Raw genomic sequence first — 14,920 nt, 5'->3', positions numbered from 1 at the left:
ACGAGTTTTCAACGAATTGAAGATCATACGAATTGGACATTTGATGTATAATATGAGGGCCCGAAAGCAAGATTAACCACCAAAGGAGAAAAAGAAAGAAAGAAAAGAATAAAGAAAAAAAAAGAAAAAAAGTTCAAAAAACTTCGAGAAAGTATGTGAACAGTTTTACAACAAATGCCAACGGTGTCACGTGTTACGTCAGTTAGCTAGAAAGATTATATTGGAAGTTTGTATCAATATTATAAATTTAGGATTGATGTGGTGATATTCTTTGCCATTCTTAAGCCCCTTCATATCCATGGGGATCTGCCATGTAAGTTTCACCGTCTTAAGGTTTTCCATGAACAAAGGACCGTGTTTGATCCAAGAAGATTGACCAAGTCGCCTAGGGTTTCCGGAATCCTCTAGAACATTTTCGGGAACATGCGATACGTTAAAAGTACCGAGTTCTAGAGCAACCTTGGCATAAATGCTGATAGTTTGTAGATGGAGAGATAAAATCTTTTCCGTTAGATTGGAAGACAATTAACGGTTTTAATAAGAGGGACTCTCATATAAATAGGGGTGTCATCCCCCTAAATCCATCCAAATGCTTAAGCAATAGAACGCATTCTCTCGAATCTCGAGAGAATGCGTTCTATTGCATCGAGAGAGCCTCTCTTTCTAAACACCTTTTTTCTCTCTACGATTCAGGTGAGTAAGCCGATTCTTGGGATTAAGCGCATAGGCCAAAAGATGACGATTCAGGTGAGCGAGCGATTGATTGATTCTTGGATCAATTCTTTGGACTAAGCGCCTAGGCCAAAAGATGACAGCGGCCCAAGCAAGAGTTACAACCCTTGATGCTGTCGACACTTTTGCCTTCCTCGCTGTAAAGGAGGACGTGCTTAGGACCGTTTCGAAAGAGATAAAGGACTTGCTATTCGAATATAAATTTGGCATGTTGCAAAAACTTCCAAAGAGCTCTCGCCTCGTTGATCAGTGGAAGAGGAAGCGACATGGGAGTTTTGCATTGATTACAATGCTCTTAACAAGCTCATGGTAAAGAATCACTATCTAATTCCGTTGATTAGTTACCTGTTCAATTAGCTAGCTTACTATTATGAATCCGATATGCTAAGGTAAATGAGCCCAGGACGGCGTGCATGACGTCCTACGAAGGCTTCAAGTTCTAGTTCATGCCAATTTGTCTAGCCGATGCACCAATCACATTTTGCACGTTGGTCAATGATGTCTTTCATGACTACCTTGTGGTTGTTCATCTTAGATGGTATCGTGGTATATAGGCGACCATGAGAAGAACTTGCGCTTGATATTTCAAAATATGAAGGAAAATTACTTATAGATGAAGTGTTGGTAATACTCGTGTGCCTTGTGGGCTGGTTATCACGGCTGGTGAGGTCCTGAAAAAAGGTTACTATTGGCCAAATACTGAAGGAAGGTGCAATGAGCTACAGCTGGACCGTCGAAGCGAGCTGAGAATTCTCTCTGCCTTTGCCTATTCCTGAAAAAAAGGTTACTATTGGCCAAATACTGTGGATTCTCTCTGCCTTTGCCTAGTTCTGGCTCTCAATTGACAGATCTGGTTTTTACACGGTGGACAGTAATGATATCTAAATCCGATGAGATCCGTGAAATCGGAAATGATGGTGTAATCGTGAGATCAAAGGGAGAAAGATGACCGTGTCACAACGGTGAGGTGACAGCGTAGTGATTGGTCATATTTTTGCATAACAAATTGACAATGTCTGCACACTTCTATATATTGCAAAACAACACGTCTGAAGTTTGATTACATCTCATGAAGTAAACTGTGGAGGAAGTGTGTCGAGTCACTGACATTCAGTCATGCGTGCAAGCCATTACAGGTGGAACTTTAACCATAAATAGACCATGCTCATTCAACTAGATCCCAACAACATACAAAGATTCGAGATGGATAAAATATTATCCTCAATCAAAGCCTGGGGCTAATCTCCCCAGTGGGCAAATAATGAAAGAAAAACTTAGGAAGGAAAACAGAGTGCAAATTCCACACTACTAACACAATCTTAAAGAAAGAGAGTGACCAGACTACCGTCCTCTCAACTTGACATGCGCTGAATCTTGTTATACAGTGTCTAAACAGGGGAAAATCATACTAAATTTGGCTAGTTGGTAGTTCACTCGTGAATAACAAAACTATATTATACAAAGGAAAGAGATCAAGATACTTTGAGAACCACAATTCCTGAGAACGTACAAACTTAACTTTATGATGTTCAGTCAAATGGAGAGGTTCCCGCACCCCAAAGATTTACCAGACAATCATTTCCCATAGGAGACGCCATCAGTTTTCTTATTGAAATAGCTGAGAAAGAACACAACACATTTCTCCATGGTCACGACAGGCATATGTACACAGATGTTCAATTCGCAGGCATGAGGAAACTCACAAATGCAGCTGCCTTGGAGGGTATCTTTTTGATTGTGCATTCGGAGTCCAATCATTTGGTCCCAAATCGTTTATAGGTGGTCGCTGCTTGTGATGATCAGTGACTGCCTGATAAGCTATTGCCAATGCTAAAGCCTACAAAAGAATTCAACATATTGTGAGTACCTGGCAGCAACAATGCAACTCTAGTTTTTGTGCCAATGATCCTCGACTTCTCTGAATGTTCAACAGTATCTTGATAAAACTGAATTCAGTGCCATCCAGTTTTAATTCTCATGAATAGATGCACAGTAATTTTTTTTTAAAAATAAACATATCAAATACTTGACGAGATTTGCAACTTTCACCTCAAATGGTCCTCGTAGGAGCACCAAAACCATCATTGAGGAGATAATTTTACTAGCTCACTAAATCGAGGAAAAAAAAAAAACTGAATATCCACCTGCAGCATTCTCATGACCCCCAATGAAAAATCAAGCCAAAGAAAGCTTACAATATGATCCTTTTGAGGAGGAGCATATATGCCAGTCGTGACGGTCTTTCGTCGTCTCATGCCACTAGGAGGTGAAGCAGATATGCTAGCATACCCAGTTGGAACAACAATTACAGGCATTCCCACCAGATTTCCCAGACAAGCTTTTTCCCAGTCCGTTGCATTTCCAATGAAAGCATCAACATTGAAGCTTTCTCTTACTTCCCTAATCAACTTTCCTCTAGCTCTTTGTGCCTGGGGAGAGATTGGCTCACTTTTAACCACGAAGGAATTGGACAATATGAATTTAGATTTACTGTGATTAAAGTGGGTCATTTCAATTTGGTAACATAGCATAATGCTTAGTTCATTCTAACATGACAACCACCCAATCAATCAATACTGGACAATGAAAAACATCTGCACTATCTGTTGTTCGCTGAGTCCTAGATGAAGAACACTACAGCAACATCTACTCAAGAAAGAGGATGATACTCCGTGCATTAACTTTGTCGTGGTTGTATATACTTCCTTGTTCAAACATCATTCACCCTGAAACCAAAAAATATTAAGCGTGTAGGAAGCTATTTAACTGGCATAAGCCTGCATAATCAATTTAATTTGTCAAACGGCACTAAAAGCACATGATTCCACACAGGACATGAGATGCTACCTTACCATAAGTAGTTCGTGTAAATCCTTACATTGAATAGAACAACCACATATTGCTCACTAAAAATTGAGGCTTCATTGTATGGCATTTTCATTTGCTGTGAGTGGGTTGTTTCTTGCTCTGAGTTGGATCAAGTTAATAATGCAGCTTATAATTTGCACCTACACAGGCTACACTCAAGGGAGCTGCACTCATGATACCAAAACATTTGGTGGTATCGTGCCTGAATCTTGGCAGTGTCTAGGAACACTCCCAACCATCCTATCAAACATACAGAATCTAATTTTCTAGCAAAAAATGGTTATATTTTAAGCATTCACTTGTCCAAGAAAACAAGTCAGAAAGGGTAAATCTGGTTTGCTTTGATTGTGTATAGATCAAGATATCTTTACCCAATGGAAATTACCCACCAAACCCCACCCAACCAACACAATTTGAAGTCTAGCAAAATAAGACTCCCAATTATACTTCAAGCATGGTGCTTGATATGACCGAAAACATAAATTATCTGCTTTCAAGTGTTCTACATTTGTCTGCCTAAAGCTTATCCCACAGAAAAAACCCACTACATCATCTTCCATTGAAAAAATGCTTGGCATCGTAGAGCATTATGCAAGTAATCAAGCATGGATACTTGACCCGATCATTTCATGATCATTATCCAATATATCACACAAAAAGATCATCAGTTATAACCTATTTTTCCAAAACAAAGCCTGCTCTATAGGCCACTGGGACCTCTGACAAGGCATCATTACGATTTAAAATAACTACCAAATCAGAAATTAGAACAGTTCAGCTTGAAAAATTCCATCATCAGACTAATTACAGTAATCGGTTTATTCACTCGGGTATGTATTTGCTCTATTTGGAACCAAACTCTTGAACAAAGTAAACGCTTGAGCTTAGATTAGTAATACAATCAGCAATAAAAACAAGCGGCAAACCTGCACATAGTCCACAGCGGGAACCACGCGTGCACGGCGCAGTTCAACGGGCCATTGTTCTTGAGCTTCATATTGATCATCCTTTCCCAAACGTTGCCACTCATCAAAGTGAGCCAACATATCCACGTCCATTGTGAAGTTCAAGCTGCCTTGAACAGAATCAGCAGTGTAATTTAATCTGAAGGGAACCATAGTAACTCCCTTTGAGGAAAGAACATGAACGACCTGAAATGAGAGAGAAATGAGGAGGGAAGAAGGAAGGGGGGTGGGGGGGTGGGAGGGTGGGGGGGGGGGTGGTTTGGTGGGGTGGATTATAGCTCAGGCATCATTTTAACTGAGAAATATCAAGTTCCATGTTCATGTCCCTAAAGAAACCAAGAAAAAAATTACCTCCATCTCAGCATCATCTAGGTATCCAACAGTAAGCTTTGTTATATCTACTGTGAATGGATTATCAAGGAAAATGTCTCTGGATGAGGGATCATCTGGATCCCTTCTTCGAATAGCATCAAGAATAATAGTGCAGTCTGCCGCACTCCTACAGAATGAACCGAGCTTATCCTGCCATGAATTAGATTGTCATCATTGTTAACCTCACATAGGAACAATCCAGGAGGACAATAAGAAGTTACCAAGCTCTCAGATATGCTCATGACACCGCTTCGTCCAATAGTACCAAATGTTGGGCGTAATGCCGTCACACCACAACGGGCAGCTGGATAGGTCATGGATCCAGCTGTCTCGGAACCAATAGCAAAAGGGACCATACCTGTTGAAGAAAAGACAGTCAATGTCAAAAGAATCTTCATTTATGTCATCCAAACTTTTTATAGCTTTGTTAAATTTAGCTTTTGCCCACTAGCACACAATCAAGTGAACATAACGTGCAGGGATCTACATAGTCGTACCGTGGCAGAAAAGGAAATGGGAAATCCTTGCTGAACAGGAACAACTAAGAGAGAAGTAAAAATGAACCTGCTGAAGTGCAAGCAGCAGGACCAGCTGATGAGCCAGTTGTAAACTCTTCAATGTTCCATGGATTTCTTGTCCTTCCGCCAAACCAAATATCATCATATGCCAGAGAGCCAGAAACAAGCTTTGCAACTAGAACTGCCCCAGCTGACTTCAACCTATATTCAGCAGATTCACCCCATAACATCTATTACGATTTACCATACAACAGCACCGAATAACTAGAGCAGCTTACGTACCTCTGATAGACCCATGCATCGATGTTAAGAACCTGATCCTTAAAACTCGTTGAACCCCAAGTGGTGTGGTATCTAGGTAAGGCGATTATGTCCTTCAAACCATAAGGAATCCCATGGAGAGGACCTACAATGCACATGATCACATAGAAGTTGATGCTGTGACAGAAGAACGATTTTGATCGTTAATAATAGGTTCTACTGTGTCCCATCTCTCAGATATTGAAGTAGAGAAGCAAATATAAACTACCAAATGCATTTTGAAAATTGTTAGTGTTAGGTTATGGTAGGTACCCCATCAAGAAAAATACCCAGATATACTCCCTGAGCAAGCAACTCATCAGCCCTTTTTGCTTGTGCATATGCTAATTCTTCAGTGTAAGACACCACAGCTTCAAGAATGCCATTATACCTGATGTCATTTTTAAAAAGAAAACATCACATAACTCCAGCGGGCATCCTCAAGATAATATATACTGGATTACCTTCTCAATCTCTCAAGGAAAAGTCGAGTAAGCTCCTCAGAAGTAATTTGTCTTTGTCCTAATAAGTTCCCCAAGTTCAAGAACCTGCATAGCACCCAAGAAAGCTATCACCAAATTCGATCACACACTTTGTCTTGATTCGTAATATTGAGTTTGCTCAACAAAACCTACACTCATGAAGGCAATATATTCGTCGCTTCCTGGTCTTTGTATATCAGATGGCACAGGATGTGTAAATCTTCTATTTATGCCATCCGGCTGTTCAGAGCCCCAGTTGGGATAAAAAATGAAACAAGAGGGATTCTGCAAACCTCCATCAACAGAAGCCACAAATTTTCTGTTGACCCTGATTATGGGAATATTGAACTCTTCTGCACCATTTGCGAGCTCCAGAATCTTATGGAGAGTATGGTAAGTAGAATGCAAATGTGGCTTGGCCAGAGATTGTTAATCCTCAAAGTCAAAGAAGAGGCATTAATCTAATTACCATAAAGAAGTACCTTATTGTCTGTGAAGAAATCTGCATCCAATAATTTAAATGCATGCCTAAGCGATGAAACTTCACTGTTCTGTTGAGGACGTTGACTTATTTTACTCTCCTGATCAAGGAAATAAGAAGGAGCTCATTGTAGTCGAGAATTGAGTGGATTCGATAGAATGAACTGCTTATACATGGTCCTTAATGAGAGTTACCTGAAAGCAAAATGTTACAGGAATCCGAACTTTCTGACAAAACATTTTCCAGATTAATTTATAGGTTCTCACCTGCTTTAAAGATATCAGTGTACGCTGTTCTGGATAGCTAGTAAATAACAATGTGTCTGAAGTGCAAAACCCATACATATTGTGAAGTGTGATTGATGAATGAGCAACTATAGTCAAAAGGCATTGAGACAGGTATTATTATCTGGCATTCTCATTTCACGCGTGTAAAATGCACACAGAAGCACTCACGACAAAGAACTTGAGGGTACTTGCAGGGTGGAAAGAAAGCATAAAAGAATCGAGATTAAAGGGTGCAAGTAATTCAACTTGGAAGTTGTGAGGACTTCAGAAGATTGACCAACCCCAGGTACATGCATATAGACAAGACAAGGCATAACATAACGGACAAGAAGCGAATCAGTTTGCTAATAAAAGAGAGGTCCAGTACCACCATCCTTATCGTTGCTTGCAAATCAACAATCAATCCTCCAAATGAAAAAGGGGGTAGCATATCATGTCCAAGGACGTCAGGGCAGCTAAAAGTCGGAGGGATGGCGATGGAGTTGAGCAGGTGAGACAGGGAGGAGTCATGGGGTTCTGAAACAGGTCGTGATCGTGGGGAACGGCCGAGACAGCACCGCCGCAACACAAGAATAGGGAGAGACAGAGACCAACGCGTGGCAGCACCAGCGCCGTCACGCCGGGACACTTGCCTCGAAGGAGAAGCGTCGCCATTCTCGTACAACGTTGTCACTGGGATGATGGGTGCAATTTCTCCCCTCCTCTGTCCAATTTCGATCATGTCCACCGGTCAACGCCAGACAGATTGTGGTCCTTACCCTGCATCCGGGAGTTAAAGGGCCTTGGGTCGACCCACCTGGGACCATTGATCAATCTATTTTATATTTCTTCACTCTGTTTTTCTTTTTCCCACATAAATACAAAGTTGCGGTAACTTTGAATTACTCTTTTACGGAAATTGACGCTAATATCATCTAAATTTTGGCCACTGCAATTTGTTCAATGCAATCCTTTCATTATTTTTTTATATGTTTGATACAAGCGCTAGCACGTACACCCATGAACAATATCTTCACCTTGTATCTTCACTTTGTGTGCATCCGTCTGTCTGGAAGATATGAGCTGATTACTTGCATGTTTGGCGAGTTTTTTAATCATGGGTTGCACGGTGGTGAAGAACAAGCAGCGTGAAATTCATGAGAAGCTAGCCGCTGGTAAAAGCATTCCACTTCTTCCCTATCATGAGTATTACTTGTTGCCCTCGATGTGGCTAACAACGTGGAGAAATTATGTGAATGCCAGTGGCAAGAACACTTCGGCTGCGTTTGGGAATGGCTTTCCCAAGGGCCTTTGGCCGTCCAAAGCTCATTGAGCCAAGTATTGGGTGTTTGGTAAAAATTTTACAACCCACCTTGAGGAAAAGAGAGCCTTCAGATGGCTGAAAGCCTAAGGCAGGTCCTAGGCTGCCTTGGGCTTTCAGCTTTCTCGGCATACAAGTCCCAGGAATAAGTGAAAAAAATTTCTTCCGAAACTACCCTTATCTTTTTTTTGATTTTCCGGTTTTGACCTCGTATGTACTGTTCATCTTCTTCTTCACTGAGACCTCAGCAGCGTGGCTGTGAGGCGATGGCGACCGGCCGGAGGGGGGCCAGCGTGGTCGCGCAACTCGGCGACCGTCGTTTGGGCTCGTACGACCGCCACGAGGGGCCACGCGACCCAGGCGAGGGCCACCTGAGGTCGCGCGACCTAGACGACCCTCAAGGGCCACCGGCGACCTAGATCTGGCGTCGCGCGGCGGTCGTCTGAGGCCGAACGACCTCAGGCAGCCTCCGGCGACCACCGACGAGGGCCGCCTGGGGTCAAGCGACCCCCCATGAGGGTCGCGAAACCCAGGCGAGGCCATCGGCGACCCAAATCTGACGCCGCACGGCCATCGTCTGAGGCCGAATGGCCTCGGGCAACCCCCGGCGACCGCCAACGAGGGCCGCCTGGAGTCGAGCGACCCCCGACGAGGGTCGCGAAACCCAGGCGAGGCCACCGGCGACCCAGATCTAACGCCGTGCAGCCCTCGTAGGCGGTCGCCGGGGGTTGCTCGAGGCCGTTCGGCCTTAGACGACGGCCATCAGCGCCAGATCTAGGTCGCCAGCAGCCGCCCATCCGTTGCCGGCCGGCAAAGGGTTTCAACTTTCCTTTAATAAAAAATGAAAAATTTGCTTTGCAAGTACACTATTTTACCCAAAGTTACTTTGCAAGAGGCTTTTAAGTTACAACTTACCAAACACAATTTGCATTTTGAAAAACTCCTTTAACTTAAACTCCTTTGCATTTTCTCAAAGACTTTCCCCCAAAGTGTTTCCAAATATCGCGCAATGAATCTGAATCTTTGGATTCAGGAGAAAAACACTATAAGTGTCAAAAGTTACGTACGGCGCATACTTTAGTGCCAAAATTTTATCGTGCGATGAACCTGAATCTTTGGATTCGGGAAAAGAACATTAGAAGTGTCAAATGTTATGTACGGTGTTTACTTTAGTGCCAAATTTTTTTTCCAAATAACTTAGGTACCAAAATCGGAGAAAAAATGATTATTTAAGTGCCAATTCCAACCAAATTGATTTCGTGGCATTTGAAATGAAAAATATTAATATGACTTGGGCATATTTATTAAAAAATTTAGTTCACGTGGACATCCAAAACAATATCGCACAATTCGAGTGATACTGAAGTGATCTTTTTTTAACAACAATTGGCACTGAAGTGATAACTTTAAACAAAATTTGGCATTCAAATGATCACTATTTACAACTTTTAAACGACGTCTTCGTTTAGGGATTATATGTTGTTTGGGCACGCCGGTGAGCCACGTAAGATTGACAAATTAATAAAATATGGCAACATCGGATTTTTAACAATTCAGATCGAAGTTGGCACTTGAGTATTCTTTTTTTTAAAAAGTGATATCTAAAGAGAAATTTTGGCACTAAAATAAGCGACATAACTTTTGACACTTCTAGTATCTTTCTTCTCTTTGGATTTTGTAAATGAAAAGCCGACATGTGAGAAGGTAACTTGCGGCCATGTCTTTCTGGCATCTTGAAGCTTGGTTCTTTGATGCATATCACCCACTCCCCTTTTTCCCCCAACCCATTCACCACTAGCAGAAACAAATCATTTACCTGGGTAGATGTACAGTATTTCTGCAACATCTTTATCTGCTTTCATTAAGTTCCAATGATTTCGTAAAACAAGAAATAAAAAGAAAAAGAATCTCTAATGGCCAGTCGACCAAATGAAAACATCTCAAATTTGACTACTTCTCCTTTTGCTGGAATGCTAAATAGGAGAGGCAAATGAAACATACAGAAACACATAGGTTAGCTGGATGGCGGCTACCATCCGATGTCTCCAGCTTCTCGCACTGGCTATAGATATCCCTAGTTTATTTAGCCTGACCAAAAGCACAACCTAAATGTCTCGTGCCTATTCATTACAAAAGTATTCATTCCAATTTGACAAAGCCCTTTACGCACAGAATTCGTGACCCGATATTTAAAATAGCATATCGATATATTCAAAAAAATTTCCTTCTTCCCATTGACTTAGGTGCAAAACTTATGCTCAATCAAAATTTGGTCAAATTTATCCAAATCACACATGAATATGATTGTTCAAAAAATTTCTCAATTTGATGATTTCAAAACATCGAGTCACGGTATTCCGTAGGTGCAAAAATCGAGTTAATAGGACGTCGGATGAAAAATTCTAAAAAATGATAACTTTGACGTCCTTCCCATAGGCTTGATTTTTTATACCTACGGAAAGCCAGTGACCCGATACTTAAAATTGCATCTCCATATATCCATATATTCCAAGATGTTTGACGTTTGTTAACATCTCTCTAGAGCAATCTTCAGCTAGTGAGTCGCTTAGTTCTCTTCGACTTCTTTCCCTAACTATTCATGGTTTTGTCTACTAGGCTGCAGTTAACTGCCATACGATAGAAAAAGAAGCAATTAGAATCCTTGACAAAGCTAAACAAGAGAAGGAAGCAATTTGAATCCTTGACAAAGAAAGTAAAATCATGGGAAATTCACATCTCTCACCACCAAAGCCCCATGCGCTCGGAAGCTCGAACATCATACCTATTCATTTTAGTACAAGGAGGACAAAAGTATTCATTCCAATTTGACAAAGCCATTTACGCCCAGAGTCCGTGATCCGATATTTAAAATAGCATATCGATATATTCAAAAAAATTTCCTTCTTCCCATTGACTTAGATGAAAAACTTATGCTCAATCAAAGTTTGGTCAAATTTGTCTAGATCACACATGGATATGATTTTTCAAAATATTTCCCAATTTGATGAATTCAAAACATCGAGTTACGGTGTTCCGTAGGTGCAAAAATCGAGTTAATAGGACATCGGATGAAAAAATCTAAAAAATGATAACTTTGACGTCCTTCCCATTGGCTTGACTTTTTTATACCTACGGAAAGCCCGTGACCCGATACTTAAAATTTCATCTCCATATATTCCAAGATGTTTGACGTTTGTTAATATCTCTCTAGAGCAATTTTTAGCTAGTGAGTCGCTTAGTTCTCTTCGACTTCTTTCCCTAACTATTCATGGTTTTGTCTACTAGGCTGCAGTTAACTGCCATAAGATCGAAAAAGAAGCAATTAGAATCCTTGACAAAGCTAAACAAGAGAAAGAAGCAATTGGAATCCTTGACAAAGAGAGTAAAATCATGTGAAATTCACATCTCTCACCGCCAAAGTACCATGCACCCGGAAGCTCGAACATCATGCCTATTCATTTTAGTACAAGGAGGACAAAAGTATTCATTCCAATTTGACAAAGCCCTTTACGCCCAAAGCCCGTGACCCGATATTTAAAATAGCATATCGATATATTCAAAAAAATTTCCTTCTTCCCATTGACTCAGATGAAAAACTTATGCTCAATCAAAGTTTGGTCAAATTTGTCTAAATCACACATGAATATGATTTTTCAAAATATTTCCCAATTTGATGAATTCAAAACATCGAGTTACAGTGTTCCATAGGTGCAAAAATCGAGTTAATAGGACGTCGGATGAAAAATGCTAAAAAATGATAACTTTGACATCCTTCCCATTGGCTTGATTTTTTATACCTATGGAAAGCCCGTGACCAATCTTCAGCTAGTGAGTTATTTAGTTCTCTTTGATTTGCTAATAGAGTAAAATCATGTGAAATTCACATCCCTCAACGCCAAATTTGTGATTGGGTATGGCTTGTAACACCCCGGGTCTACACTGTGTAATATTGTCCGCTTTGGGCCCACTGACCCTCACGACTTTAAAAGTGTCGTTGTTTGGGGTAGGGCCCCAACCCAACCCATCCCAGTCCAATATTGTCCTCTTTGGAGATCACACACCCCTCAAGGCTTTGTTCTCAGCACACAGCGGAAGCTCGTGTGAAACGCGTTACACAGGATAGGCCACCCAAGCCTTATAAGCAATCTCAGGACTCCCCCCCTAAGCGATGTGGGACAAGAGACATGCCCCCATTGCCATCCTAGAAGCCTGCCAAGAGCCGCTCCTTGTCCAGGCCCTCTGGCCCCGGCGACCACTCCCCGCCCTCGTCGGACCGGGTCGTTACATGGCTAAAGCTCATAAAACTTTTGAATCTGCCACTTCGAAGAGCATGTAATAGAATTTCTACAAAAGCGAGAAAACGGCATTGTAGCTTATAGTCTAGAAATATCAAAGGTATGTTACAATTCTAGTTTGAACAGTTCAGCCGGTAATTCTTCTTCTTTTTTTACATTTTCCTACAAAAATTAAATACACGGGCCGAATCTCAACTACATTTTATTTTAACATAAACTCTAAACTATAAACTATAAACCCTAAAACCTTAAACCCTAAAAATCCTAAACCCTAAAAACATAAAATCAAAACTTGTGTCATTAGGAAGTCGGACAAAAAAATTCTAAAAAATGATGACTTGTACATCCTTCTTCCCTTTGACTTAATCTTGTATCTACACAAAGCCCGTGACCCAATATTTAAAATAGCATATCAATATAATCAATAAAATTTCCTTCTTCCCACTGACTCAAGTGGAAAACTTATGCTCAATCAAAATTTGGTCAAATTTGTCTAAATCACACATGAATATGATTTTTCAAAATATTTCACAATTTGATGAATTCAAAACATCGAGTCACAGCATTCCGTAGGTGCAAAAATCGAGTTAATGGGACATCGGATGAAAAATTTTAAAAAATGATAACTTTGACATCCTTCTCATTGGCTTGATTCTTTATACCTACGAAAAGCCGGTGACCCGATCCTTAAAATTGCATCTCCATATATTCCAAGATGTTGATGTTTGTTAACATCTCTCTAGGGCAATATTTAGCTGGTGAGTCACTTAGTTGTCTTCGATTTCCTATTAGAGTAAAATCATGTGAAATTCACATCTCTTACTGCCAAAGCCCCATGCACCAGGAAGCTCAAACATCGGTGCATCCTCCACATCCTCGAAAACCCATGCATCCTCCAGATTTGTGATGGGGTATGGCTAAAGCTCATAAAACTTTTGAATATGCCACTTCGAAGAGCATGTAATAGAACTTCTACAAAAGCGAGAGAAACTGTATTGTAGCTTATAGTCTAGAAATGCCAAAGGCATAGGCAAAGTATGTTACAATTCTAGTTTGAACACTTCAGCCGGTAATTCTTCTTTTGTTTTTACATTTTCCTACAAAAATTAACAACACGGTCCGAATCTCAACTACATTTTATTTTAACATAAACCCTAAACTATAAACCCTAAAATCTTAAACCCTAAAACATAAACCCAAAACCTGTCATTGGGAAGTCGAACAGAAAAATGATGACTTGTACATCCTTCTTCCCTTTGACTTAATCTTGTACCTACACAAAGCCCGTGACCCGATATTAAAATAGAATATCGATATATTCAAGAAAATTTCCTCTTCCCATTGACTCAGGTGGAAAACTTTTGCTCAATCAAAGTTGGTCAAATTTGTCTAAATCACACATGAATATAATTTTTCAAAAAATTTGCCAATTTGATGAATTCAAAACATCGAGTCACGGCCTTCCATAGGTGCAAAAATTGAGTTAATAAGACGTTGGATGAAAAATTCTAAAAAATGATAACTTTGACGTCCTGGCTTGATTTTTTATATCTACAGAAAGCCAGTGATCCAATACTTAAAATTTCACCTCCATATATTCCAAGAGTCGCTTAGTTCTCTTCGATTTGCTAATAGAGTAAAGTCATGTGAAATTTGCATCCCTCACGTTTTGAAATCATGCCATATTCAAAATAAAAGTTCACTAGAATTTAATGCTACGCTTGCTGACGATGCACTCATATCTGCCGGTGATGATGTTTATCTCGGCTTGTACTGTTATGTGATAAATGTCAACTAAATCGACTTCTGTTTTTTTTTCTTTTTCCTTTTTTTTGTGGTTTCGAGAAGAGGGTTGTCGTGCTAGAAATGGTAAGTACAGAGGGTTCAGAGAATGTCACTGTTCACTTTACTAAAGATTGTTGAATGATGAGCCAATAACCAAGAAGTCTGACCTCAAGGTAGTCTTCAGTTTAATCTTTTTAAAAATTTCATAATGAAAGTATTCATATTCGTATTCTCTCCCTTGACATGGTGAGTTAGAGTATATGACCCAGTGCAATAGAAGGCTAAAGCTCTGTGTCAAGTGGTTCCAATGAGTTGATGAAACTCATCTCCTTGAGCTGGAGAGCTTGCGAAATTCATTAAACTTTGCGGAGAAGAAATGCATAAATACCGGTAAAATTGTTCTCACCTTGCAATATGATTCTAATTTCTTTTGAAGTAAGACTTTAACGTGGTTTTAAGTTTTCCAATCTACGGAACCGTGGATTGGTGATGGTGGATACAAGCATATGTAATAGTAACATATTTAGGAGTTAAG

At 40.3% G+C, this 14,920-nt stretch overlaps 1 pseudogene; it reads right to left on the bottom strand.

Annotated features, from left to right (window-relative positions):
• Positions 1–2,078: 2,078 nt before the first annotated feature.
• On the bottom strand, positions 2,079–7,725 carry LOC115661978 (uncharacterized; annotated as a pseudogene).
• Between the last annotated feature and the right edge of the window lie 7,195 nt (positions 7,726–14,920).

Source organism: Syzygium oleosum, unplaced genomic scaffold (genome assembly GCF_021117445.2).
Source record: "Syzygium oleosum isolate NSW1041296 unplaced genomic scaffold, Sole_v2.1 Sole_v2.09, whole genome shotgun sequence".
NCBI lineage: Eukaryota > Viridiplantae > Streptophyta > Magnoliopsida > Myrtales > Myrtaceae > Syzygium > Syzygium oleosum.
This window is presented reverse-complemented; position numbering and strand designations above follow the sequence as displayed.